Consider the following 25,365-nt stretch of genomic DNA (forward strand, 5'->3'; position numbering starts at 1 on the left):
AATAGAGAAGTAAATACATGACTATAGCCATCCTGCCAAAATTTAGAAAAGCAAGAGGGAAGTGCAGCTGCATTCCGGACTGATTACGGAGCAACAAAGAGAACCTATCTCCATAACAAACAAGAGACAGCTGCAGAACTAGCCTCAGCTTTGAAGAGACAGGAACTGCCATGATACAGAGACAAAAGCTGCCACTACCTCAAAGAAGCAAATCAAATAATTTTTATGGAGGAACAAACAACAAAACAAGAAACTAACAATCAAAAAAGCCCCACCAGTAGAGCTGGAAAGATTTGCCAAAATTAAGTCCAAAGCCAAAGAGTTTGATTTTGAAAACTTAGGGAGCTGAGGCTATGGTACCCAAGATATGAAAGGTTCTGATTGGCTTCCAGTCTAGCCAAAAAGATAGAAGAAAGTCAGATACTTTTACTGATCATCATTAGTGATACCTTGGGCAACTTTTAGAGGAGTTTCCTTCACAGGTCCTACATTGGTCAGAATGTTACATTTAGAATTGGCACTATTGCTCCAAGGATGAAGACCTGCAAAGAGTGGATGGGATCCTGAGGTGGGTCCAGTGACTCTGCATTGGATTCTTTTGATCAATGTATACAGAAACTAGGGAGAAGAGGGCAAGGTCTTCAAACAAACAATGGGTAAAAGGGGATTGATAACACCCCTGCCATAGCTGCCAACAATAAAGGGCCTTGCCTAGTGGAGAAGTTGAAAGCACATATAATAAAAAACAAGTAACAAGTTAAGTGAGAAAAGAAAGTTGTTTCCATCAGCAACTCCTGTTGCTCTAAAGCTCACAGAGCTACTGTGGATAGACAATGAATACAAAGAATGGAAGGCATAAGGATGTTTTTTTAGATAGAGGAATCTTGGCTCTGAGACAGTGAAGCTGGGCTCTTTCTATACCATGCTTTGCAGACATAGTTTTAGTCCACAGTCCCCTTGTAAGATTCTTGTTTGTGTGGACCTCACACTGCTTAAGAAAACTTGTTGAGAGACAGAAAGAGAGCTACTTCCTGAAATTGACTGGACAGTAGCTATATTATCAGAGGACAAACTAATTACTGAGCCATAATAGGCTCCTGGTAAATCACTCTCACAAAACATTCTGTAGTACTAACCACATTAATCACCCCAGGTGGAGGGTACTGTTTTAATTGACTCCCTTTCCACATATGCTCAACATCAGAACGTTTCAGAATCTCTCAGATCATGACAGGTTTGCCTGGCATCCTTTGTCATGACAAGGCTCTTGTACACGGAAGAAACAAAATGGAACATGGTGAACAGTGCAGTTCTGAGACAAAGAAGCTGGCCTCTTATTTAAAGATAAATTGGAATTTGAGGACCAAATAAAATTCTTAGGACGTAGAACAAGCAAAAATGAAATTTAACTTGATCCAGACATTACTGGCCTTGCCTGAACCTCAAGATATTTCCAATATAAGAAGATTCACAGGGATGGTCAATAGAATCTTTGGGACCTTCTGAATAGGTACAGTACATGGGTCTGGGATAGTTGATAAAAGTTCAAACAAAACAGGTAAATGCACTTAAATAAATAATTGGACTCTCCACCTGTTTGACACACTACAGCAACTGTTACTTTTTGGGAGTAGTGCTGCCACAAACAGGCAAACTAGTTGTATTCATGTGAGGAATCATCATAGAAACAGAAAAAAACATTATGGCAAAGTGAACAAAAGCTAACTGTGACTTGTGCATCCAGATGTTCCCTCACATATCACTTGGGCTTGGAAATCACGCTAAAATCAGATGAAAAGCCAAATCTGCAATTATTGGTCAACAGTACTAGGATGGAGCTTCTATCCAAGATAAATAGATTCTAATTGTTTCTGTTGCAATTTTCCAGAAAGCAAATAAAAATAATCCAAAATGTATTATTTGCTATAATCTCTTGATTTTTATGCCACTCATGATTTTTGAATGCTTCTGGTTGGTAAAACTAACTTCCATCCTCAAAGCGATGATGGAGGAGGTCATGGTAGACCAGCTGGCAGGGAAAGTCACATTAGTTCAGAGGTGGTTGAAAATTTCCTAATGAAACTATTTTTTTTTTCCATTGAGAAAGTTTCTTAGGTCCAGGATGGAATTTCTGGTCAAAATGAGAGAGAGAATAGTCTGCTGGTTAGGAAGAGGGACTTGACCCTGACTTTCCCACTTCCCAAGGGAGGGCCCTAATTGCCAAACAATTGGCTATTCTGGGGTGGGTCTCTCTCTTTCTCACAAAAGATCTGTTTTGTTCCACATCAGAACAAAAACAAATTTTGAAACCCTGACATTTTTCACGATTGTTTTCTGGTCAGCCCTAATGTTAGTGCTCTTTGACATGAGCAAGATGCTCCCTCAGACTGCAGGATCATATACAGTCATACTTTTAGTAGATAGCTACGGTTGGCCCTAGTACTGAAATCCTAAAGCAGCACATGACCGTATGTGTGGAAAGGAGAAATCTTTTAAACAATAAAAACAATTCCTAATTGAATGTGATGGCTCTAAACATAAAATACACTACCTGTCATAAAACATACTTTTACAAACTAAAGTACAAATGAGGTTAATGACAAAGTGTATTATGAAATCACATCAAGCCCCAAGGCAATTTATAGGGTAAAGGGTATTATTAACACTTTCAATGTATGCTATAAATAGCTAAAATTTCTCCACTATTTGATGTTTAGACTGCAATCCATTTAATTTAACTTTTTCAAAACGAATTACTGGATGGGACAAGTCTAGAAATGTAAAGGTACACCACATTAATAGCATAGGAAAAAGCAGGAATTGCTGGGTGAGGTTTTGTGCTCTTTGTTGTACAATATGTCAGACTAGGTAAACTTACTGGTACCTAATGACATTAAACAATCTGTTGTTCACATTTCTACACTGATGCAGCCCTTTAGATACGTACAACATTTCAGAAGAGTTACCTTATTTTTCATTGTTGTTGTAGCTGTGTTGGTCCCAGGACATTAGGGACACAAGTTCAGTGAGGTAAGGTCTTTTATTGGACCAACTTCTGTAGTCAGCTACTTAGCAAACATCTCTCCTTCATGTGTATTTTTAGGCCAACTGAATTTCAGCTGTTGTTTTGTGTTAAATTCAGATTTTAAAAGACATTGAAATAATATACTATAATTCTGAGTAACAGAATTACAGTATTATTGCAGGTACTAATTGTTCTCACTGGGACAATTTATGTGTGTAAGGATTATTCACAGTTTTTCAGGATATGACCTTTACATTTTAAAACATTTACCGTTGCAGTCTCCTCCCTTCACATGCTAATAACCTTTCCAAAACATTCACACTTTGGACTGAAAGTTTCCATGCTTGATATCTTCCAGAAAGGTGGATTTATTTTTAAGAAAGTGTAAGCAATTTCCTTCAGCTGTTCTTTAAGTTATACCAAATGGCAGAAAAGATACTGTTCCTATTGTAAAAATAATAATAAATTAACCCCACTTTTTAGATACAATCATAGAAAGATAGGCTTACGTTTGAAACCAGAAATTTGCTGTAGATGCACAGTCTTCATACTAGAGTATGCACAAGAATACTAGTGCTTGATTTGGAGGAAAAATATTGTAAAATAATGGCAAACTACAGAAGAATCACTTCAGAGTGTGCTTACTAGTCAGCTGCTAATTCTTTTTAGCAGAGTTTAATGAAGGCCTGCCCCCGTATGACATCACAGGACAGATAGTCTAACTTCTTGGACAGAGCACGGGGCATAGGGTTAGAAAGATTGGTGGTTTCCCCTAAGATGCTTCTAAGACCATTTACATTCGATAGAATGTAAACATCTCACTGAATGTAAATGTCTCATTGGAACACACATGAATCCTCAAAGGACCCGAGAACTGTGGGTCTGAAAAATAACTGTGTATCCTTCAATTTTACAGTTTGTCTACAAATTTAGCTGTGTTCATAGTAGAGAAATTATAAACCTTCATGTACAAAAACCAAGTTTCTATCGTTTTCTTTACAAAGATGTTGTTGGGTGTTTGACCAGTCAGGGCTCATTTCTCATGTCCAGAAGCAGGATTCCACTCTTTGCAGCTACTCCATGAATGCTGCCAACCACCTTCAATTGGCTCTCTCTATGTTCCACAACAAACTGACCTCCTGGAAATTGTCATGTTCCCTTGGTTCTTCTTTCAGCTCTGCAAATACTGGAGGATTGTGCAGTTTGTGCTTGCAACACTCACAATAATAGTGCAGACCTGTGCAGGCTCCATGGTTCTGTCAGAGATGGTCCAGTGTCAAGCCTCCTGTGGGTTCATAGGAAATTGAAAATCGGTGCGGAAATTATGGGATAGAGATTAAATTATGGGATGGAGAACATTTTATTATGGGAAACTGACACTTGCTCCTAGTCATCCCTGCTCTAGTCATGTCTGCCCCATAATGCAGTGTCAAAACTACCCAAAACACAGTGCACTGAATAGTAGCAGGTTGCACACTGGGATACTCACCCATGGTGCACCGTACTGTGTATTGACACAAGTGCTCATGACGAGTATGTGCTGTGCTGACGCAAGGAGCCAAGCATGCACACACATAAGCGATGTACTAATGGTGGTGGCTGTATGACAACATAACTTGCATTAGCAAAACTTTGTAGTGTAGACATGGCCTCAGAGTGTCACAGCTAAATACAAGGTCGAACAGATTGTTTAGCATAAGTAGTTAACATATATTCCAAAGGACCATTCAAGGTGAAGTGACCCTGTAGTGGGGCAGCTGCCCTACTCCATGAGAGAAAGGCCTGGAACAGGCCAGAGAAGCTGTGCAGACCAGCAGCCAATCAGCAAAGGCCTGTAGAGTGCCAGTCAGGGACAAGGAAGGGGCAGCCAATCAGGGCCTGGCTGGGCCCTATATAAAGGCTGCCTAGCAGAGGGGAGGGCAGTCTCTCCCTGGCTAGCAAGGGAGGAGGACTGGCTCCTGAGGTAAGGAGGTAGCACCTTAGATAGAGCAGTGCTGGGCAGGCTCCAAGGAGCAGAGGAGAACTCCAGCCCAGTTACCTGCCAGGCTGTGGCCCCTGCTAGAAAGGGTCAAGCAGGTGCACTGGGCCAAAGGGGAAACGGTCCAGAGAAGATAGGCGCACAAGAGGCGAAAGAAGGAGGGCAGAGAGAGGCTGCCGCTAGAGGGTCCCTGGGTCAGGACCCAGAGTAGCTGGTGGGCCTGGGTCCCCCTCTTCTCCCCCTTACACTGGACCTGACCACAGAGGAGTATGGCAGAGACAGACTGCAATTTGCCCCTGAGGTGAAGGGCTAGACTTTGGGGTTGTGGTTGGCCACTGAGGCAGGTGCAAGTCAAAGGACTGTTGTTACTATCCCCCACCGAAAGGGGGTGAGACTGGAGGAAGGGGCACTGCCGGAGGGCAGTGTCCTGAAGCGGATGCTGCTGAGCAGGGAGCAAGGCAGTTCTTGCGCAGCAGAGCAGACAATGGGCGAGACACTACGCGCAGAGGGCACTCCGCAGCGGACAAGAGCTAATTCCCGGAGCAACCAGCAGGAGGCACCAGCAGTGGTGAGTCGTGACCTCATGACAGACGCATTAATATCCCTGCAATCATAGGACAAAAATGGTGGGGTCAGTGGGTTACAGATTGTTATAATGAGCCATAAATCCAGTGTCTCTATTGAGTCCATGATTTTCAATGTTTAGCAAAGTTTATGATTTAAAGTTTGAAGGTTCATCTTTTGGAAGTGTTGTGCATATTTCCTTCAAGGGCAGGGACTGAGAGGTCAGACAAGGCGTGATCATTTTATGAAAAGTGTTCACCCGGCACTGAAACAGTGTTTTTGTCTTTTATCATTTTTTTTCTGTGTGAGCTCATTTGAGAGTGTACTAATTGTCTGGTGTCACCCACATAGTTATTTATAGGGCATTTAGGGCACTGGATGAAGTATACCATGTGGTGTGATAGGCATGTGTAGGACCCATGGATTTTGAAAGATGTATGTAGTGGAGTATTGATGATTAGAGCAGTGGAGAAATGTCTGCAGGTTTTGCATCTCTTCTGGAAGGGAGAACTTTGTATTGCTTGAAAGCTTGTCTCTTTCACCAACTGAAGCTGGTGCAATAAAAGATATTACCTCACCCACCTTGTCTCTCTAATGTCCTGGGACCAACATGGCTACAACAACATTGCAAACACATATTTAATGCAATCACCACAACCAGAAGAGCTAGATTTTTTTTTTAAATCTTAGAAACGATACAGAAGTATCTGAAGGAAAACCCTTTTGTGACCATTCACTTCTTTTGTCCCAGAACAGGAGATCCTGGATTGTTTTTTAAATGGCTACTTACAGGCCTCAAGAATGTTAAAAAGAAAACATTGGAGTTGCACCTAGTTTCCAGTTTCATTAGACTCAATGTCATATTCTTAATCTGTTTTCACTTGAATTCTTCACTAAAATTGTTTACTTCTAGATGGTGGTAAATTTACCATTGGTAGCCTTTTGCTAGTAATTCTTTATGCTGAGATTTAGTTCTTCAGAGGCATAATTAGATCCACAAATTGGACTTTGAGGAACATATTTCTGGTGACTTAAAAGAAGATAACTAATATCATACAATCTGTAGCATCCCACAGAATAGACCATAATTCATTATCCCTTATCAATCCAAAGGAACTCTGTAATAGGGTATCTGGTTTCAATTGCTGTGTTTTATGACATGTCAGGAAAGCTTTCTGTTTCTTACCAGGATGTTACTTGGATCTTTTCCTACAAGTAAGTGGGTTAGACACAAAGCAGCTTCCAATCTTTAAGCCTTTCCAAAATTACAGTTAAAGGGCTGTCAGAGGAAGCAATAGATCACCCAAGCTGAAATGTAGATGATACCTCTTCACAGCTGTGATATCAGCCTGTCCACGTCCTTGCTCAGAACCAATCCCAGAACAGAAATTCAGATGGTTCCCTTATTCCTAGTTTGCTTTTCTAAAGTGCAGACTTATCTCCAGCTTTTTTCTATGAAACTGGGTTGAAGTTTCAGTCCATATTAGTCAAACACAGCTATTCCATACTCAGGCATTTCTCAAAGCAAAATACAGAACAGATAGTCTGAGCTTCAGAGTATTTACTTTTAAGCTACACACAGAAAAATCACTTTTTCTTTCTAGTCATGATATTTGTATCGCACACTTCTGCAAGCTTTATGAGAGCAATGTGTTGCATTGGCTATTTGCTAGGATCCCAAGAGTGGCACTTAATTTGCATATAAACTTATATATTTTCAAATTACAACTACACAGTAATTTTCTTGTTCTTATAGCTCCATATGAGAAATTGCTTGGATTTTTTTTTTTTAGTAATGGGAATCAAACATTTGAAGTGCCATTAGCTTAGAATTGATTTGCTCCACAGCCTGTTACAGCAGCTTGTCTCTACTAAAGACTTACTAAAGTCTTTAGTACTCTACTAAAGGCTTACTAAAGTACAGTGAATGGGAAGGCAACTGCATGCCACATATTAATATTCCATGGCCACATTTAGTCTGCAGGCTGCACTTAGGGTGCCCCTGTTTTACCTCATTGAACAGAATTCCATTTGTAATTAACCAGATTGATGCCTGAATGATGAGAAAAACTAAAAGACTTCCTATATTTTTGTTCCTTGTGGTCATTTAAGGAGATGCGATTGGTTTCACTTTATTTATTAACCAGCCAACATTGGCTTAGAATCTGGCTGCAATGTGCAGTTTTGTGATTGAATTCAGTGGGACCAGGATTTCACCCAATGAACCCAAAATCCCATTGAACTGGATTTTGGTACCTAATTCCCCAAGTCTCTTTTGAGAACCCCATACATGTAGCACAGCACCAATCATGGCCTATTTAGTGAAGTTCATACCACTCCCCAACCCCCCCTCCCCCCAAGAAGGGAGGCAAAGAAAGAGCACCCCAATTCCCAGCTGAGGTAACTGAGACAGAGGGGTGAAGGCCAACATTTTCAGAAGTGTCTGATAATTGTGGATGTTCCAAGTTTTGGGGGCCCAGCTTAAGAAACAGCTTTGATTTTTTTGGAGATGCTGATGGCTCAAACATCCCATTATTCTGAGCTGGAATTGTGCGTGCTCTCACCACTTCTGAAAATAAGACTCTACAGGCCACACCCTGCGTTCCAGTCGATCTGCATTCAGCAGAGGACCGGAGACGGGAGGGAAGGAAGGTGCCTCTAAGCTACCTTTCCACTTCCCCAATCTTCTGGTTGGCTGGGAGCTGATCCAGTATAAGAGACTCTTGAGATACCCTGGTAGTAATGGTCCCCTAGAGATCATTCTGCGAGATTGTGATTACCAGCATGCACAATGATCCTTAACATACCCCCTTTCAATTCAGCCCACCTACTAAGCTTGGTGAGGGAGACTTGGAATGGATAGAATAGAGCCATCTGATCTGATTTTACATCATCAGGTACCTCATTAGGAAAAAATTCTGGCTGCTCTGTGGTCAGTCAGAAAGGGTGGGGGAGGGACACGGACTAGGTCTGTCAATCAGGGCACCAAAAAATGAAAGCAACTCAAATTTACTTGTCACAGCTGAAAATTTAGTCTTAATGACTTGTTCGGTATCACATAAGAAGCTTGTGGTAGAGCTGGGAAGAGGTCCCTGAACTCTGATGTAAAGGACCCATATGCCATCTGTTCGACTAAAGGGGTTCTCAGACAGAGTGTTTCAAATCTATATACCCAGTTATGCCATCTATAAAATAGGGCTTAGTCAGGCTTTGTCAAGTGCTTTGCAATCTTTTACAAATAGGACAATACAGATCTTTGGAAAGCTACAGCTCTATGTGAATGTTATCATCTGACACTGCAAGTTGGAGGTGAATGTTTGTGACAAGCGTCTTCTGTAAAGAGAAAAGCTGGTTGCAGTTTCATTCTAAACTCCTATATATGTTGGGATCATTTTTGTATTGGTTTCAACTAGACTGCACTAAGTGCCTTTTCATATTTGATAAACAAGAAGTTAATTTAAAAGTGGTAACATTTAAGTGTGATGTGTTCCCAATGCAAATTATAAAAAGCAAGGAAATACCAAGTTAGGGAATGGTTGAGAGATGTTCCATAACATGCAAATAGCATGTTTCCACTGACATGCTCTGTAATGTCACAAAAATCTTCAATCTGTCTCCAACTGTTAAGGAAACACACAGAGAACATTAATTTCCCTTAAAGCATAAGTAATTACAACCCCAGCAATGTTAGTAAAGATTCAAAGTTGATATGTGCACATGCTAAGTTTACAGTGTGTTAGGAGGGGAAGCTTGAGATTGTAGTAACTTTGAGAAAGAACCCTGAACTATTCTGTACTCTTCATACAAAATAAAGATGTTGAAACCCAGTTTTAAGGGGGGGGGGGGGAAATCCTGAACCTTAATGAAGTCATTACTGTGCTTCTGTTATAAATAACTTACAAATACTCTGGTATACACAGAATAATACACAATACTACAAGATAATACACACATGTTAGTTTGTAGAAAACAGTTTGTATGATATATTATTTGAGAAATAGAATGTGATTATGTAATTAAAGACTATATTAACATATGTGTCACAGGGCTCAGAGTCAAGGCTATACATAGAACCTTCACTTGGGCATTTCCTTACTACTTATTGATTAATTATACAACCTTAACAATCTCTCAGCATAGTTTTTGGTACAGAATAGAAGATTAAATTGATGACAAACTGTGTTGCTGACAAGCGTATTCCTCTTCAATGCTAGTATGGGTAATGTACAGCAAACCAGCTGAAAATGGAATCAGAAAATACATTTGTTAGTAAAATGGATTGCACCTCTTGGACCAACACATACTGAAATATTGATATTTTATATATTGGTCACCAAAACATTTACTAGCTGACTGCTAAATAAAACAATCTCTCTAAAGAGAACACATTCCAAAACTAAATACGTGAGAGATGCTAAAGATCTTCTCAAACGTGGTGATGGGGGTCAAACTAACCCCTCTGGCCTTCTATGTAGTTGGTTGAGGATCACCGAAGAAAATAGCAGTGTAGAAGCATTTTTCTTTATAGATATTCAAATGTTATTACAAGATCCCTTCATAATCTTTAATAGTATAGGCTGAAGTAATCATTTTATAAAAAAGAGACAAAAGACGTCAACAAATGGATGGTCACCAGCAGGTAGCAAAGCATTATCTAGAAATTGGGGATTTTCAAGATCTGGCTCCTGTTCAAAACTCTGTGGCTTAAGCCCATCCCTAAATATAAATAAAAAACATATTGCAAGGGAAGAGGAGAAGTACCTCCCATTTTCTTGTTAAGGTTTCATTATTTTAATTATGTATACTGCACATGTCAGCTATGTTGCTAACATCTCTATTTTCTAGCACATCTCTGGTACCCAGTTTGGCTTCTGCTGCTGCTTGATTTTGGGGAGCAGTCCCACTCTCATCAAAGTCAGTGGTGATTTCAGTGTTCACAAATTCAGACACTTTTTTTCAGTGCAGTCAATGTTGATTTGCTCCAGTTCAGGTCTATGACTGTCCAGCGTACAGTCCATATTCAGTATTGCTTTGGCTATAGTTACAACGTAACAACACTAGGATTCTGTGAACCAAGGTGAAGTCACGGACAATGGCAACAGGTGTAGAATGAACCTGTGAGTTTTCTCCCATAAGAAGAGGCATCAGGAGTTTTGCATTTGCACTCGCATGAGCTATTTCTGAGAGTGTGGCTCATAGTTAAGAAGTGAATTCTACTGCTCAGAAAGCCTGTGAGATGTAAATCAGAAGTGGAAGGGTTTGTATTTATCTCCCAGGCCTCTACTGGTTGGAGGTCACACAATATCTTACTTTTTGAATGAACTGCAGCTAACACATTCTGTACATTCACAGCCAGCCGTCCACTATGTATTCACAAATTCATCCTTGGACTGTATGTGTCTAGAGAAGATGTGGATGGCTTCAGGGCTCAAAGTGCACCTTGATGTACATACACTATGAAACAGATTATGACTGGTTACAAGACTGCTCTTTTAATAAGGGTCACTCATTATCATAATCAGCTCTGTTCAGTGACCCGCTGTGTCCACATGGTAAAATTGTTGACATTGTTGAACAGACATTCACTCTTTTGCAGATGATATTCCGAATGGTTTTTCCCTGGCTTCTAACCTTTTGGAATTTAAACCTCATCTTCTTGCCAAATAAACCTACAAGTATTTGATGGATGTAGATCTGAAATCTGAAAGCAGATGCTATTATGGTGCCCTCTGTTTTAGATTTGCAAGCAGTGTTCTTTATAAATTTCTCTTCCCTCTGGGCTCTGCTCTGGATCATGACCAGACACTCTTGATCCCTCTTCCTCTGCAAGATCAGATAAGCATTCCTCCCTGATAAGTTCAGAATGCAGCCAAGTTCAGCAAATTGTATTAATTTGATTTTACTCTGTGGCATAGTGTGCTCATATTTTTTGGTTGCAGCCCCTGTTGGAGGTATGGGTTAGAGGAAGGATAGCCTTAGTAGCTAAGACACAAGTCAAGGACTTAAGAAATGTAAGTTAATTTCCCTGCTCTACCCCAGGCTTCTTGTGTAAGTTACTTAGCCTCTTTATGCCTCCATTTCTCATCTGTAAAATGGGGATAAGAATACTTCTCTTCCTCACAGATGTGCTGTGAGGCTAAATTGAAAATTCTGAGGTGCTCAGAAACTCTGGTGATAGGACACTATAACTACTATAGATAGATAGTGGCATCTTAGTCTGAGATCTCCTAATGATTTTGCCCAACAGTGAGCTATAAACGTAAATAGAACATTAATATTTCCAACAGGGGAAGGTGGAGTTGTTGGCTTCCTGAGAATAGAAACTGAGGTAGGGAGTACCTGCAGCTCCCAGCGAACTCAACAGCAGGTGCTACAGGGCAGGCATGCCCTGCAAAAGGAAAATACAGAGGAACTGCCAAAAACATAATCCAAAACCTTGTACAGACCTAGCAAGAGTATAAATAACAAGTTTTAAGATAAAGTTGGAAACAAATAGTTTAGCATATTTAGGTACATATCTTAAATTTGGTATATTAGTGGAGACTCTAATAGGTCTTTAGCTCAGATGTTTGCTGATCACTTTCTTTCAATGCAGAATTTTCCCTCTTTATGCCTAATCTCCCATAGTTGAGTAGGACTTTCCTTAATCAAAGTCCAGTGACTCATTCTTATAATCCCATCCCTGTCAATGTGGACACCTGGGCCTCCAAGAAGCATCCCAAAAGAGAGGCAGCAAACAGCCATTCTGAGTACTAGGCAAATTGTCTTAGTCAAGGACAGGACAGTCTTCACCTCAGAATAAACCTTCTAAGGTACAATTATTTAGAAATTTTCATAATGTCTTCTTGATTATGAAGCTGGAGGTGACTTTTCCTCTGTCTCGTCTCTTCAAGATGCTCTAATGCCCTGCACCCGCTCTTAAGAGAACACAAGATCTCTGACTCAAAGGACTGAGAACAAAGTTACATTGTGTTCTAACTGAATTATTTACATTATTTATTGTAATGGGATAGATATGCCTATTACAAACTGAGGAGTATGGCAAAGGTGATGTTATAATTTGCTGATAAAACTATGCTGAGTTTTTGTTTTCTAACCCCATCAGAATGGAAAGACTGTAAAGGACAGTAAACCTCAAAATTAATCACTATAATTCAGCTAATGCCTTTTTAAACTTTGGCCAAATACTTGAGCCTGTGGAAAACCTTATTAAACAGGTGGGAGGGTCTGACTGTTCTAGCTATTGTTCTCATTGCCTGAGTATGTGAATGCCTCCCAAATAAAAAAAAAAAAACAATAAACCAACAAGACTTTCTATCTCAAGTCATTCCCTGTAGAATAGCCTGAAAGGAAATAGTGAATTCAAGATTGTGGGGAAACTAGATCAAACTTTGTAGGTGGCTCTGAAGGCCATAAAGAATTTGACCTTAGAAGGGTAGACAGGACTTTTGTTCTCTAGAACATGAGCACGGAACAGCTGTACAGTCCCTCTGAGTTTTTGGCCAATGGATTTATATTTCTCGCTCTTGTAGCCTTGACACCACCACCACGTGTGCTGGAGAGAGCGAGCAGCAGAGCAATACTTGGACATATACAAAATGGAGGAGGAGGGGGAACTTGACCTGTTTGTAACATGACTCCTGAACAGTAGAACAATGGCAGCTGTGCTGCTTTTTTAGCCTTGCTCATCTGCATGTGGCAGAGTAGCACTTGTCCCCACCAAATCTTCCTAGTTGTAGCAGCATTAAAGTTGTAGCAAGGCCCTCTAAATGGAGCTTATGCCCTAAGGCTATCTGGACGATGGAGAATGTTGCTTTCAGCTTCAGGAATGGAACATCTCTCGAAGTCTGTTGCACTGATGCTCTCTGAATGCCCTGGCTGGCTGGTTTTCAGGTAGAATTTAAGTTGTTGGATTTTGACTGATGAACCCTTAGCTGCCTGAGGGCTTGTAGGCAACATAGCCACACTTTTCAGGGTAGCAGCCGTGTTACTCTCTCTCCTCAAAAAGAAAAGGAGGACTTGTGGTACCTTAGAGACTAACAAATTTATTTGAGCATAAGCTTCCGTGAGCTACAGCTCACTTCATCAGATGCATTCAGTGGAAAATACAGTGGGGAGATTTATATACATAGAGAACATGAAACAATGGGTGTTACCATACACAATGTGACAAGAGTGATCAGGTAAGGTGAGCTATTACGAGCAGGGGCCAGGAACCTTTTGTAGTGATAATCAAGGTGGGCCATTTCCAGCAGTTGACAATAACATCTGAGGAACGGAGGTGGGGGGGGGAGGGCATAAACACGGGGAAATGGTTTTACTTTGTGTTATGACCCATCCACTCCCAGTCTTTATTCAAGCCTAAGTTAATTGTATCCAGTTTGCAAATTAATTCCAATTCAGCAGTCTCTCATTGGAGTCTGTTTTTGAAGCTTTTTTGTTGAAGAATTGCCACTTTTAGGTCTGTAATCGAGTGACCAAAGAGATTGAAGCGTTCTCCGACTGGCCACACTTGTAAGCAGAGTAGGTTCTGAAAGGTCCTTGATTTGCTGGGGAGAGCTGTGCTGGCAGGGCATTCTCAGTGGGGGGGCAGGGCTTTGACTTTAGAATTCATTCTCTGCTTGGTCCAACATAGCCTGACTCTGTTTACCATCAGGGCACAACATCTGGGAAAGGTGGGGAAAAAATAGGATCTAAAGGGGTTAATGTCTGGCTTCCTTTGTTTTGATTATGCCTGGATTTTAAGATGCTAGGCTGATAAGGATGTCATTGTGTATTGTATACAATTTGCATGTGACTTTTTTTGAACAGCTAGTAGGGGACATATGTATGGATATATTTATTAGAAGTTGAAATAAGCACTAATTTTATGATCTTTCACAGAGTAATGATCAGTGAGGTTGGGGCGGGGGGAGATGTACTTCAGCATATTGGCAACAGAAGCAGAACCCAAGCCTCCTGGCTGTTTTAACCTAGCCTCAATAAGGCTACATATTTTTCTAAAATACCACTGCTGGTGGACTCTTGCCATGTAGATAGCGTCACAATGCACAGTATTTGTTATTGGACACTTACGTAGCATACACACCACAAGTGTGCCCCCTTGCATCAGGGTGCAATGCTGCAAGGGGTCCTTGTTTCCAGTGCCCCCTGCAGGCTGCCTGCCTCTGCACACCACTTGCTTCTAGGGTCATCTGTGGCCTGGCCCTCCAGCCATTATATTATATAAATGTTCAAAACACCTTCCAGAGTAACAAATCGCACTGAAAATCCAAGTAAATCTCTATACTAACAGGTCTTCCACCCTCCCAGGCTCCACTGGCATGCTCATAGAGGCCCTTCTCACAACCATCCCCCCCACAGGAGCCTAACCTGCTTCTGCAGAATTCCTCCTCTGTTGCTTGTGTAGTAGGTTTTCCTTCATTACCTCCCCCCCTTGGGGACTGTTCCAGCTTCCTTGAGGGCTCTCCCTTCTCCTTCTAGCCCTGACTTCACCTCACCAGGACCTTACCCAGCTCCTGCAGGTTAATTCTCTGTGGTGTTCCCCTAGTGAGTACCCCCAGTCTGCTGATAAGACCCAGGTGACTAACATTTCAACATCTACCTCCACCCCTTTAGGCCAGGAGGCAACCAATCAATGACCCCACAGGTGTGGAACATGTCTCTATTTGGGGTTTTTCTTCTCTAACATGTGATGGGGATTCACCCCCAAAATTTGTGCATTCCATTGCTTTTTCCAAACTAAAGAGAAATTTACATTCTCTTTAACAATGTTAATTTCCCAATCTGTGGTGCAGACAAGAGTGTTTATATTTTGGCAATGGTCCCCCAAACTAATTGAAATATACAGGGACTGTAGACCCATTGGTTTGTTTTCTTTCTGAGTCAGTGCTTTAATATTTGGAGTACTGTAACATGGAACAAATAATGGCAGCTTGAACACTTTTTGATAAAAAAAAATATTGGGTGGCAACTAATCTTTTCACATGTACCTAGAAACAGGCAATTATTGTTTCGTTTCCCCACAATTATACTGTACTCTCCTTTTCTGATCCTGTTGTCACATTGGCCTCTGCCTGCCTTATCCCTTAACTTACTCCACTCTTTCTCTGGCCCTTTCTCTTTCTATCTGTTCTTCTGTCTGGTTCATATACTTCTGCCTGACCAATTGTTTGTGATGTCCCATCTTTTCTCTCATTCTGTGTTACCCCCTCCAAATTCCCGCGCGCTCTCTCTCTCTCTCTCTATACCTTACTGACTTCATGCCCCATCTTCAATCACAGTTTAGGAACCATCTCGTCTGTCTGGACTAACACCAGGGCTATGAACCCTGTCTCATTAACACAAAGCCTATGAACCTTAAGTGACTCCCTAATAAACAATCCCAGGAACAGATTCTGATTTTATATTGGTGCAAATCTGGATTAGTTTCTTTGGGAACGTTCATTTCATGGTAAATCTTGCTGTAATCATTTACCAATTCTAGATACTAGGCAAGTGATTGTGACATATTTTGTAATCTAAATGGTTCACAATGTTTTTTTGTATGGTTAGAGTCCGTGTTTTCTGATTTTTATTTTTGTTTTGGGGTTGTTTGGTTTGGTTCTGTTAAACATACTATACAAATTCAGTGTAGGGGATTTGGCCAGGAAACAAAACGGAGAAATGATAACCATTAGTAGGCTAGAAGGAACAATATCTTTCTGTAGGTCAAAAATATCTTTAAGGCATGGTTAATACCCTGATTCTAATAGATGTTCAAACAGTTAAAGATTACTGAGAAACTACTACATACAGCACAAAATATATCTAGATGTAAAAAAAATGGAAAGTTTTGTATATTTGACTAATTCAACGTGTAAGTATTTTGTGCACCCACCAAATTTTTATTTTTATGTCATTTCAGGTCACTGAACAATTTTTGTCAAAAGAGCCTTTTTTCACTCAATATTTCCACTGGCAAACAATTAAAATTTCTTAGAGTTGTTCAAAGTTTGGAAAAACGAATAGATTTAAATGGAAATACCTCCTTTCAGTATAAATATTTCATCCAGCTGTAATATCTTCCTAGTTCGCAAAGACTTGGGAAGCCTGTCTAAACAATGTTAGAGAAGTTTAAAGTAAAAAACTAGGTGGAGCCGAGACATGAGAAGAAATAATAATAATAATAATAAAAAACCTGTACATCTTGTTCAAAAGCTTTTCACAGAAAATATTTTGCACATATCTAATCTAGATGTCCCCTGCTCACTTAATTGAGCACAAAACAGGATCCTCATGGTGCATTTATTTTATGACCCAGCTGACATTTCTCTAGAAAACGCTGCACATCTAACTTCATCCTTTTTTTCCCTTGTGAATGACAAATGCCACTGACTTCTTTTGAAGTGGGGATTTCTTTGGAAAAGTGTATATGAAGCCTTGAAAAGTATATTGTAAGCACTTCTGATACAAAAATCATATTCTCTTATGTTACTGGTAAAATTAATTATCCTGAAAGTCTAATAATATGAGCTTATTTGTCATAATCAGTGAATGATAAATTTAAAAAAATGCTTATGTTTGGATGTTTGTCTACAAAACTCTTGGAGGCTGAAAAATGGGGTTGAAAACCTCACCGAGAACAACCCTATTTGACAGATTTCTAGTACTTCATTCTACTTGGGTGAGAAATATAATAAGCGTTATAGTAAGTTTAAAAGAGAGAGAGAGAGAGGGAGAACCAGTATGAGGACCAAAAAAATTCCACCATGGCTAAAGAACAAAGTAAAAGAGGTGGTTAGAAACAAAAAGACATCTTTCGAAAACTGGAAGTCAACTGGAAAATAGAAAGGAGCATAAACTCTAGCAAGTCAAGTGTGTAAGTCTAATTAGGCAGTCCAAAAAAGAATTTGAAGAGCAAATAGCAAAAGAGACAAACTAACAGCAAACATTTTTTTAAAGTCCATCAGAAGTAGGAAGCCTGCCAAACAATCAGTGGGGCCGCTGGACAATTGAGGTGCTAAAGGAGCACTCAAGGAAAACAAGACCATAGTGAAGAAGCTAAATGAATTTTTTGCATTGATCTTCACTGCAGAAGATTTGAGGGAGATTCCCACATCTGAGCCATTCTTTTTAGATGAGAAATCTGAGCAAGTGTCCCAGATTGAGGTGTTAATGGAGGAGGGGTTTGGATTGAAAAATTGAAAGTTTAAACAGTAATAAGTCAGGACCAGATGGTATTCATCCAAGAACCCTGAAGAAACTCAAATATGAAATTGCAGAACTAACAACTGTGGTATGTAACCTATTGCTTACATCAGCCTGTGTATCATATAACTGGGAGATAGCTAATGCAATGCATTCGTTTTCATAGAATCATAGAATAACAGAGTTGGAAGGGACCTCTGGAGGCCATCTAGTCCAATCCCCTGCCCAGAGCAGGACCAATCCCAACTAAATCATCCCAGCCAAGGCTTTGTCAAGCCTGACCTTAAAAACTTCTAAGGAAGAGGATTCCTTAAAAAAAGGGGATTCCAAAAAAAGTTTTGTTTAACGCTCCAGAGGCCTGACTTCAGTACCAGGCAAATTGGTTAAAACTATAGTAAAGAGCAATTATCTGACACATTGATGAACAAGATTTGTTGTGGAAGAGGAATAACATGGCTTTTGTAAAGGGAAATCCTGCCTCACCAATCTATTAGAATTCTTTGAGGAGGTTAACGAGCGTGTGTACTAGTATGATCCAGTTGATATAGTGTACCTGTCCTTTAAGAAAGCCTTGGACAAAGTCCAACACTAAAGGATCTTTAAGCAAAGTAAGCATTATGGAATAAGAGGGAAGGTCTTCTCATGGATCAGAAACTAGTTAAAAGATAGGAAACAAAGGGTAAGACTCAATGGGCAGTTTTCACAATGGAGAGAGGTAAATAGTGAGGTCCCCAAGGATCTGTGCTGTTCAACATATTCATAAATGATCTAGAAAAAGGAGTAAATAGTTGGCAAAATTTGCAGATGATCAAAATTACTCGAGATAAGTCCAAAGTTGACTGCGAAGAGTGAGAAAGGGATCTAACTAAACTGGGTGACTGTGCAACAAAATGGCAAGTGAAATTCAATATTGATAAATGCAAAGTAATGCACATTGGGAAACAATAATTCCAATTATACATACAAAATGATGGGGTCTAAATCAGCCGTTACCACTCAAGAAAGAGATCTTGAAGTCATTGTGGTCAGTTCTCTGAAAACATCTGCTTAACGTGCAGCAGCAGTCAAAAAAGCTAACCAAATGTTAGAAACCATTAGGAAGGAGATAATAAGACCACTATATAAATCCATGGTATGCCCACACTTTGAATACTGTGTCCAGTTCTGCTCACCCCATCTCAAAAAAGATATATTAGAATTGGAAAAGTACAGAGAAGGGCAAGAAAAATTATTAGGGGGTATGGAATAGTTTCCATACCATCCGATGAAGTGAGCTGTAGCTCACGAAAGCTTATGCTCAAATAAATTTGTTAGTCTCTAAGGTGCTACAAGTCCTCCTTTTCTTTTTCCATATAAGGAAAGATTTGAAAGATTGGGATTGGTCAGTTTAGACAAGAGATGGTTAAGGGCAGGGTAGAGGGCATATGACAGAAGTCTATAAAATCATGAGTGGTGTGGAGAAGGTGAATAACCACCAAGTCTTATTTACCCCTTCCATAAAACATGGTCAGGGGTCACCCAATGAAATTAATATGCAGCAGGTTTAAAACAAACACGAGGAAGTACTTGTTCACAAGACCACAGCCAAACTATGGAACTCAGTGCTAGGAGATATTGTGAAGGCGAAAATTATAACTCGGATAAAAAAAGAATTAAATAAATTCATTGAGGATAGGTCCATCAATGGCTATTAACCAAGATGGCCAGGGACTCAATCCTATGTCCCTAAACCTCTGACTGCTAGAAGCTGGGACTGGATGATAGGAGATGGATCACTCAATAAATTGCCCTGTTCTGCTCACTCCCTATGAGGCAATTGGCACTGGACACTGTTGGAAGACAGGATGAGGGGCTAGATGGACTATTGGTCTGACACAGCATGTCCATTCTTATGTTTTTAATAGTAATTTGAGACTCCTGCTTTTGGGCCCAGATCCTCAAGAGCATTTAGGTGCCTAACTCCCATTGAAATAAATGATTTAGATGCCTAAACACCTTTGTGGATTTGGACCCTGAGCCCAACAAAAGTCTGGAAAAATGAAGGAGTGTTCTTACTTTATATTAACTGGATCATTCACCTCACGGATTGTATACATTTGATACTGTAGTGCCAGGCTGGTATACCTTTTGGAGGAAGTTTGGAAATTGTCTTGGACACAACTTCTCTCCTACTAGTAAGTTCCTGTTCCTTTTCACCATTCCCCCATCAATGCATCTCCCCCATACACACTCACCCTTCTCTCCACAAGACTCCTGATATTTACATCTGTTTCAACTTTTCTCATTTAAAAATAAATCCTTAGCCTATGTCTGGTGAGGGTGGTGCCATGTGCAATGGGACACTGTGTATGACCGCATGGCTTGAGGTCTTTATTATTGGTTCTGCTAACCAGTGTCCTCCTTTCTTAGTGCAGTGAGAGCCAATATGTGTCCTCTGTGCATATCTATAAGGCTAAACTTGGACATCACCATTGAATTCTCCAGGGCATGCATGTGAATTGCTTGCAACGTAAGTTGGTGCAAAAGTTTTAATGTCACCTCTATTAAATTCTCATCCAACTAAATAATTTCAAAATATACTTTAAGCACAGAGGGAATGAAAGCCGCAATAAAGATTTCAAGAATACATCCTTTCTGACTTCACATAATCTTTTAAATCCATAAAAAGAAACATTACAAATGCCATGTTTCTGTACAGTGCTCAAGACTCTCCTCTTTGCATAAATTCACTAATGAGGACTGCTAAAACCCTGCTGACACTTCATTTGTAATCAACCTCCAAATGAGCTGAGGGAAAGTGTGTGTAAGCCACTGAATGAGAGAGAATTTGGTTCAACTCAAACCTCAAGGTACTCTTAATTTTTAGACAACTTTTTAATGGGTGTATCAAAAGTTCATGGGTCAATATGGTTAATTAAAAAAATGACAGATTCTCGCAATCCTTTGCATTGGTTTGCACCCATCAGTTATTGTCGTAAGATCTGGCTTAAAGCAAAACTGTTAGAACCACCAAGCTTGAACTGTTTTTGCTTCACTTTTTTGTTTTTAAAGTTAAATTACAAGTTTGATAGTTTTGGTACAAACCATATATTGGTCCAGTTCATCTGGAAGTGGGTCCTGGTTGGCAAACTCCATGAAGACCTCAAAGAAGGTGGGATTAATTTACATTTTGGAATGAAACTTTAATACAAACAAATTTTGCCTAATATTTGGTTTTGAAACCATTTCTTGTAGTGTGCTCTTTCTGTATCCAGAGCTGTTTGCCAACAGATGATTGCATAGTTTCCAAGGCCATAAGATACCATTGTGATCATCTTGTCAGACTTTCCATGTAACACAAGCCACAGAACATCCAAAAATAATTCCTAGAGTATATCTTTCAGAAAAAAAAATCCAATCTTGAGTTAAAAGTTGTAAGTATGGAGAATCCACCATGACTCTTGATAAATTGTATGAATGACTAATTGTTCTCAGTTAAAACAAAAAACGGACCCCCTCCCTCCCAACTTGCACCTTTTTTCTAGTCTGAATTTGTCTACCTTCCAGCATTGGATCATGTGATACCTGTCTCTTAGACTGATGAGTCCATTATTAAATATTTGTTCCCAATCTAGATAAAAGGCACCGTTTAACCTTCTCTCTGTTAAGCTACACAGATTGAATGGTTTGAGTTTACTGCTATAAGGCATGAGCACATTGTCATGGCATGATCCTATCTTCTTTATAGGTACACTAATCCTAGGTACTGGCTCACAAATGGGTGGGTGGGGACATAAAATGGGCAAATTTTCACTAAACCTACAGCATGGAACAAAACTACTAAAACTCCATCTCTCATGATACAAGCTGGTACTGATGTTGTCTGATATGTCAGTATGCATTTCAGGATCCTTTTACTAAAGAAGGAAAAGATGAAGTAACCTCAAACTTTTCTGTGGATCTGCTTATGGTCTTTGGTACTGGAAAGAGAGGAAATAACAGAAGATAATTAACAATCTTCTTCATTTGTCTCAGAATTCCATACACCAGAACATTTCTCCACATTGCTGCATAACCAAAATGTCCGAGTCCTAATCTAGGCCTGAGCCATTCAGCTCAAAGGGAGTCTTTCAACTGACATCAGCATGTTTTTGGCCCCCCTAAGAGTAAGACTATAGTTCACTCTCCAGAATCTTCCATTTTATGGTCTCTCTGCTGGGACAATTGACAAGGCTGGTTTGTGAGGTAAACATCTATCCACTGGAAACTGGACTGGCCAACCTATTCCGCATGTAAATCTACCAAACAGCCATTTGGGCTTTCTATTGGTCATGTCTAGATTGAATTATGGCCTTTAATGGACATATTGGGGGGGGGGGGTTATTTTGTTTATTTTGTGGGTTTTTCTTTCACATACCCCTGAGCCAATGTGTCCCCCTCCTCTGCTGCATGTTTCCCTATTTGATGCCACATACCAAAGCAGGATCACTAAATCTATCATTTGGATGCTCAGAGTGGCATTTGGTATGTAAATATTCTGTGGACGTAATGCTGATTTAAGTATCCAAATGCAGGAACTGGAAGTCCTGTAAAGGCGTGTTTGAGAATTAGGCTATATCTCTTTAAACTCTATTATATGAAAATCAATAATAGATAAACAAAGTGCTGTGAGAGTTTGTGCACTACTTAAAAAGTGTTATTTTTTCTATAATACTGTACCTTTGTACTCTTTCCTGTTTTCACATCTGTGCACAAATATAATTGAAAACGTTTTCCAGGAACTGACAAATATTGCTGCCAGAACAATGGATTTGTCCCAATTACTTGCCCTAACTACATATAAAGTATTGCCACATTTGAGGTGTCCAAATCTTGTTGAGTCCTGGGAAATGCCATCTTTCTCATTTTTAGCTGCTTAGAGTTATATAAAAGCAAACAATGCTTTTATTACTATTAGCTATCTTCATTTATTTCTTACCTTTTTTTTTCTGAAAGCTTTACTCGTCATTTTCCCTGGACACCAAATGAGAACAAAGCAATGTTTGTACAGGATTAGGGCTTTATAAACCTGACAGAGCTTGGATTAGAAAAAATAAGTGTCAATTCATGCATAAAATTGTCTAATTTCTTTAATCCAACCTCTATAGCTAATGAAAGTACCTCAGACTTCAAGACAAGATGTTTCAAAGCTCAGCTACTTTAAAAACAGGCCTAATTGTGAATAAATCTTGAGCAATAAACAAAGAAATCAAGACACAATACAGTCGTTAGCATCCTTATTCCATTCAGCAGTGTCCACTTGGTGCATGCAAGAAGAAAAATGGTATTTTGCACAAGACACTTTACCAGTGAAAGAATTAAACTAAAAAACAAAACAAAAAACATCCTTTTCTCTTCTAAAAACAGAGGGATATCAACTACTAAAATGTGCTTCATCAACAAGGATTCATCAGCTTTTCCTAAAGGAATATTTTTGAGTGATCTTGAATAATGATAGAAATGTTTAAGTAACTTCTTTTTTTTTTTTTTTTTTTTTTCAGGGAGGGGCGTTGTTTTGTTTAGTTACTAGTACAAGTTAGGCCTCTTTTAGCTTTATAACTTTGACAAATTAATTAAAATAAAAACGCTACGGCTTTGTGGCTCTGTGCTTCCAAACATAATAGGGCCAAACAATGTCAAAGCACTTTGCAGTCACTGACTATGTCACTATTGGTAAATAACATATTGTGTTCTTCCCACCTCTATCACTTGCCATCCATATTTCATCTAAGAGTAAAATGATTATTAATCACAGTAGTCAAGATACTATAAATGAATAGTGTGTTACCAAAAGTCTGTGTGTGGTTTGTTAACTTAAAAAACAAAAGACAGGCCACATTAAACAGATAATTCACAGCTCAAAGTATGGGGACATTACTATTACTGGTGGGAAAAGATCCAGGAACCATCTTATTTCTATTACATGAATCTATGGGCAAACCTCAAAAAATGTTGTTTGGATATGTACCCAAAAGGGTGGATTATTCCTGAAAGCTTATATGAAGTTTTCAAAACAATATAGCTTTTAAAATTCAATTTGAAAACCTCATGAGAACAGTTGGCTTGGAAATATCACAAGAGCAGCAAAGAAGATCAAATGCTGCAGGATTAATGAAGTGGACCTACCTGGGTCTATTGCCTGGCTGGACCAATGATGGTTGGTTGGTGTGTGCTTTACTGGGTAGTACAGCACCAGTGTTGGCATGAAGTTTGTGGCATGATCTGATATTTGCAGAGTGCTCTAGTACCCTAATCCACCCAAATATCTGTACTTAGTGCAGTCCAGAAGGAATGGGTCAAAATTACCTTCGGTGCTGTCTTTATTTAGTGGTTGGCCAGTTCCCCAGCTGCTTAAAGTCACAAGGAGTCATTAAAGCATCTGTGAATTACTTACCATCCTGGGAGCACTAGCCACATCTTTTCCCCTCCCCCGGCATATCCAGGCCCATATCCAGCTGGGAGTGATGCAGCAGCTCTGGTAGCTTTACACCACATTTCCCCTTGTTCTGGGGAAATCCTTTTTTGTATTTAGGATTGCTTTGTGCTAGTGTAGTAATATGCTAGGATTGGGATCTATATGTCAAACGGCATGGAATCAGGATATACTTCAAATAGCATGAGATAACTGAAGTCAATGAGGCAATGCTGATTTACATCAGGTGAAGATTTGGCCCCTTGATATTTAGGTGTTCATCCTACCTCAACCTCCAGACTTTCTTACTAATCACTTAGCAGTCTTCCATTTGTGGACAGTTCATGTAGCCAACTATATAGAATTTCATATTTAAGGCTAAACATGTGGCTGGTTGAAACATTTTGACTGAAATATATAACTGTCAAAATCTTCCAGGGAAAAGATATTAACGTTGGCAGAATTTTCCATGAGGAAAATCAAAACAAAACATTTCATCCTGGGTTGGGTTGATATTAGTTTCTACATCTGCCTGAATCTGACTGGATCTAGCCTCTCTGGATACAAAGGCTAAATCAAGCTGTCTTCATGTTTCACCATTCCTTTCTTTGTAAAGCAGTCATTCTTAATCATTATGTGCTTATATTCCATGCTCCTCTAACAAGATAATCTTAACTTTTATTATGTCATAACACATTACAGCCAGCAATGGATACAAAAGACAATGAGAATAGATTATTTAAATACATTAGGAGCAGGAGAAAGATGAAGGAAAGTGTAGGCCCTCTACTTATTTGGGAAGGAGATCTAACAACAGATGACATCAAGAAGACTGAGGGGTTTAATGCCTATTTTGCTTCAGTCTTCACTAAAACGGTTAATGGTGATCAGAAACTCAACACAATTAATATTAATAACAAGGGGGAAGGAACATAAGCCAAAATAGGGAAAGAACAGGTTAAAAATATTTAGATAAATTAGACATATACAGGTCATCAGGGCCTGATGAATTCATAGCAGGGTACTAAAGGAACAAGCTGAAGCATGATCTCAGAACCTTTAACAATTATTTTTGAGACCCCATGGAGGATAGGAAAACATAGTGCCTATCTCTAAAAAGGGGAACAAAGAGTACCCAGGGAATTATAGACTGGTCAGCCAAGGTTCAATACCTGGAAA

The sequence above is a fragment of the Lepidochelys kempii genome, chromosome 3 (assembly GCF_965140285.1).
Source record: "Lepidochelys kempii isolate rLepKem1 chromosome 3, rLepKem1.hap1, whole genome shotgun sequence".
Classification (NCBI taxonomy): domain Eukaryota; kingdom Metazoa; phylum Chordata; order Testudines; family Cheloniidae; genus Lepidochelys; species Lepidochelys kempii.